This window comes from Cheilinus undulatus, linkage group 5, assembly GCF_018320785.1.
Source record: "Cheilinus undulatus linkage group 5, ASM1832078v1, whole genome shotgun sequence".
Classification (NCBI taxonomy): domain Eukaryota; kingdom Metazoa; phylum Chordata; class Actinopteri; order Labriformes; family Labridae; genus Cheilinus; species Cheilinus undulatus.
Genome location: NC_054869.1, coordinates 45,881,154 through 45,886,560, shown reverse-complemented (window position 1 = coordinate 45,886,560; position 5,407 = coordinate 45,881,154).

The following is a 5,407-nucleotide window of genomic DNA, read 5'->3' as shown; positions in this document are numbered from 1 at the left end:
TAAATGGCTCCGGGGCTGATTCACTGAGAGATGCACAGCTCCAAGGCTTTGTGTTAAGAAGTTACATGACTAATGTCTAGGGGCGGCTAAAAGAAAAACCACAAGTGTGTTCATAAAGGAAATGGTTTTCACCTTTTGGGTTGACTCCTTCTGTCGCTTTACATCTCAGAGTGAGGCAGTTACATTTAACAAAAATGTCTTTTCAGGTTAAAGCCTGAGGTATTATCATTTCACCTGTGCATGCAGAGATTGCAATCTTCCTTCTTGAAATAAAACACATATAAAAGAGTCTGTTGGAGGGAAATCAACAAAATATCTATTTCAAAATGGGGAAGGAGTAAAGAGGGAAGAAACCAGGTCACAAACAGCAAACCACATGATTTTGTTCCATAACTTTAATTTTCTTTGAACCAAGGCAAAGCACATTTCAGCATTAGAGTACAATTTTCTCTAGACAAATGTACAACTTAACACAAACCATTGCACTGTTTAAGAATATACTGAAATCATACAGCACAAAATAAAAGTCCACAAAAGGGGGGAGCCTATAACATGTGGGGACGGTCGTGTCGCCCATACATTCCTTACAGAGGGACCTGGCTGAGCAAGAATCACAACAGTCAAGTGGCACTGTTTGATAAAAACGGCACGGACGTGTCTCCTATGTGCCTTAAAAAAAAAAAAAAAAACACAATCAGGTTTCTTTATAGTGGTCATTTATCCCTCATCATCTGCCTCCCTGTGAGTGAATCTGAACTTCAGAGGTACTGGAATGTATCAGACAGCAGGAACAAAGGGTCAAACCTTTCTGCTCAAATGCAGCATCAGTGTTAGACTCGACCGGCCAACCACAGGAGCTCCAGCTCTCTCTAGTGGCCGTCTGTAACACCAGGCAGAGAAATGGCAGTACAGAGCTGCAAGGGCCAAAAACCTCCAACCTTCTCAGAGGCTTCAAAAAGTACATCGCTTTACTCTCTGGAAACGACTCAAAGGGAGTAAATGTAACACAGTGCTACAAGTGTGCGTGTTGCTTCAACTTGCACCGCGACACAGAAGTCGACACACGACAACTACTGGGGAGGAGCCAAGAAAACACCAACCAGCACTAAAGTCACAGCAAGAACTGAAGAAAATACTCCTCTGCTATCTCAATACTCTCTCCAATATGGCAATAATATCTTTAAATATTCCTCTAAACAAAAATACTAAAACACTCAACATGTCTCTTAACATCTTTAAATGTATTATAGAATAACTCTGAAATGATTTCATTCTCTTACAGTACATAAAATAAATACTTTTAGAAAGATAAGCATTAAGACTGGGTGGATTTCACACAAACCAAACATGAGATTTCAATCCACATGAATGCAGTGACATTCAGATGTTGGGTCTGGCTCTGGCTGTACAGAATATGATTCCTCCTGAAACACAAATTCTACTTAAATTGAGTCCCATAATAAAGCAATACTTGGCAGACACTTTGAGTCACTTGCTTGAGAAGACGTACAATTGAAGGACAGAATCTAAATGATAGGAAATTTACAATGGCAAACCAATTCCAAATAACCTGGCTGTTAAAGACAGAGATCCCTGCTACACTACACACTGTGAGGATGTTCATATTGCTCTTTTGACCTTTATAAAATAAGTTAATGAGCCTGTGTCAAACTAACAACTCTACTGAGCTCTTTTGGTTTTCATTGACGAGGAGAAATCAATTCTTTTCTCTGACTGGACAGAAACAAAATGATGACTGTGCACAAACATGATGGACATGAGGTGATTGGTTGATTAATGAGCATTTAGTAAACTAAACACAGGCTGTGTTTGCATGGACTTGAGTATCCCAGATCCCAAATATTCAGGACTTTGTGTTTACATGCACACATAGAAACCTGATTATACATGAGAAATAGTAATATCCCAGTTTCTAATCACAGCATCTTATCTGCACAGGCATGTGTGTTTATTTTTACAACATAAACCGTAGTCATTTTGAAACCAGAGAAAAATGTGAATAATTTTGGGCTTACAAAAATTAAATGCCAACGTTACGTTGCAGAAATGTTACCCCTCATTCCAACAATGTGAGTAAAACAAGGTAGGGGTAAAAAAAAAAAAAAAAAAAAAAACAACAACGGCGGGATGGCAAGGAGTGAAAGGGTGATCTCAAATCAATAGGCTTATCATTATGTGAAAACTTGGGTAGCTCAAAGAGGCCTTGAAAAAGATCAAGCTTTTAATTTGAAAAGAACGCCTGAAGACGTACCTTATAGTGTCATTCTCTGTCTCCAGAGTAAGCTACACCCATGTTTTGTTAATAGCTGAAAAATTGAACTGTTCAGTTCCCTGTTTATCTGAATATGAGTAGGTTTGGACACAACACTGCTGTCAGCTCACACAGACTGATCTGCTGCAGATACAGCAGCCTGATTGTCACTCAGTCTCTCTGAGCAGATCAGACCAGCTGTCCCTCCACCACAAATCTAACATACTTCAAAGTTTCTGAGGTTAAAGAAACAGCTTAATCAAAGTCCAGCCTGCGCAGGAAGTCAGAAACTGGGATATGGCGTACACATGGCACAGTATCCCGTTTTCTTTTTCTGAGTTTTTCCAGGTAGTAAAACAGGACTTCTGAGAGCTAATACATGCACCAACAGAAACTGGGGTATTCAAAAACCAGGATACTCAAGTCCATGTGAACACAGAAAACATTTGCAGCAATGCCTAAAATTCCTCCGTAGCATAATTTCAACAAAACCTGGGATCATTTAAAGATTAGCTTTGCCACACAACTTTCTGGGGCGTCTATACTTAACATGTTTTTAACACCAACATAAATTCTTATAAATCCAAAAGGTTTTAATCCATGTGTGCCCACCAAACAACTTGGCTTTACTAGAGTCAAAAACTCAGACTTCAAAACAAGTCAAGACAAGGTTACAACATTTAACTAAAACTAACTGAATAACTGAAACTTAAATGCAGATAACATTTAAGTTTACTGATACTAAATAAAAACTAAGCTTTAAAAAAATGAACTAAAACTTATTTCTGTGCTTAAAAATAGGAATTTATAAGCAATAAGAATTTTAGGTTTTGAATTGGATAAAAACACCAAAAATGAATAAATAAAATGAAAAGTGAAGAGCTTTTTTTTTGTCTCGCCCCTGACAATTACACATATTGCAGAAAAAACTAAACTAAAACAAAGCTTTGTTGCAAAATTAAAACCTAACTAAACTAACAAACCAGTGGTCAAACTAATTCAAACTAGGACTGTCAAAATTGCGATTAATCTCTGAGTTTCTGTGGTGAACTGTGATTAATGGCACATTTTATATTGGGTTTCTAAAGTCAAATATTTTGCATTCAAAATTGTTATTGTCATTCTGGATTTTTTTTTTTGCCATCTAAAACTAAGGGTAGTTGACTTTTTTCGATATAGAAATGCTTTCATTGGTAGATTTAATAGAATAACATGAAATTAACCATGAAAGAAGAACTTGTTATGGATTGAAAAGGAAATAAGGGGACAGTAAAAAGTGACATCTTTGATAACAAAAGGTACATATGACTCTGATCTGTCCACTGAGCTGTCTGTGAGTTTATAAAGTGAAATACATTAAGGACCAGTGGTGGACTTATTTTTCATCACTGTGGCTGCAGAGAGGTGCTGACATGGATTAACCAAAGTGTGTTGACAGGGACAATAAAGCATGTGATTAACTGCAAAAGAAATTTATTGCACTTATGTGACTAATCTTGACAGCCCTGATAAAAATCTAAGTAAATTTACAGCAGAAAATTAAGCTAATTAAAAAAACTAATGAGAAATCCAAAACTATAATAACCTTGCTTCAAAAAAAATCATATTTGAAAATAAAAAATAGAATCAGATTTTGCTGGTTTAGTTTTGCACTTTTACCAGGTTAGATAGGTTGTAATCAACAAATACTAACAATCATGGGCAAAAGAGAGACATCAGAAACCTCCAATGTTAAAATATGAAGTCAATGTTGAGGTCCAAATCACTGCAGTTTCTCCTGTGCCCTCTTGAACTGTAGAAACACTAGAAGTCTCATCACACCCCATGTAAAAATACCTGTGTATAGAACAGAAATGACCGTAGTTACAGCCTGGTTTGAAAACTATTTGGTTCAGAAAAGTTCATGCATTTATGGGTAAACGCTGTACTGGGGGTGATTATTGTTTATAACCTATCTGTTTTGGTTTAAGAGGTGCAGGTTCTGAACAATTAGAAGCATGGCTGATGTGACTGCAAGCTGGTGCATTATAGCTGTTTGTCAGCAGGCTAAGGACCCACCTAAACTCCACCTCTTTATCTGTTACCAAGCTAAAAGAAGTTTGTTTCAGACGTTTTCAATAAAGGAGAGGCTCCAAAAGACATCTTCAGTAACCAATGGTTGAGTTTTATACACTTAATGGTGCTGAACTATTGTCTTTAGCATGGACGTAATGCTAAATCCTACATTTCTCATAATGCAGTTAGACCTCATCTTCCATTAGCCTGAAACCTCTGTGTCTGTCAAGTTTAAATTTTGTACCACCACACTGTCAGATAGGCTTAGACATTATAACAACACCATCAGGGTTTATGCTTCAATTTTCAAGCAGAACCTGTAGAGAAAATATGACATAAGCATTTCAGTAGAATGAAGTACCTTGTTATTGTAAACTTTTTTCATCTGCAGAGTGCCTACTGCACAGATAGTACCACGAAGAAAATCTTCGCTTTGTCTGTCAGTGGTGGGAAACTGGCAACCTGGGGGCCACATACAACCCCCTCCTTACTCAATATGGTCACATATCAAGAAAATATAAAAAAGTGATAAAATCTGCCACAAGAAAAGAAATGCACAGTCACTTTACTTTAATAACTGATTATTTGTATATTTTTGGTTCTCTGCAAGACATTAGAGATACTGGCTGCAGTTACTGCTGTAAAGATCTTTGATGCGCATCATTAAAGGCAGATATGCATGTAAAATATATACTTATATAACCAGAAATGTGTGAAATGCAATCAAAAAGTAGTTTAAATCAGCTGAAGTTTAGTGTTTGGCTGATTAAATCCAGTGCTATTATTAGTATTTGAGTTAGAAATACAAATGTTTGTTTAATAAGCTGTGATCAATGATTTTCTTATTTGAAATTATACATCATGTTGTTTTAATCCTATTGTTTGTGAAAATGTAGACCTCTGGTAGTGAGAAAAAAAATCATATGGCCCTTTTAGCTACCCCTTCCTGGTCTATATTTTAACATTAAATTAAATGATTATTGGCAGCGGCATCAATAAGACAGAAGTGGAAACATTCCTAAACACTGACTGGAGGTATAAACACTCCAAACTTCAACATTAAATAAGACCTATGGGATA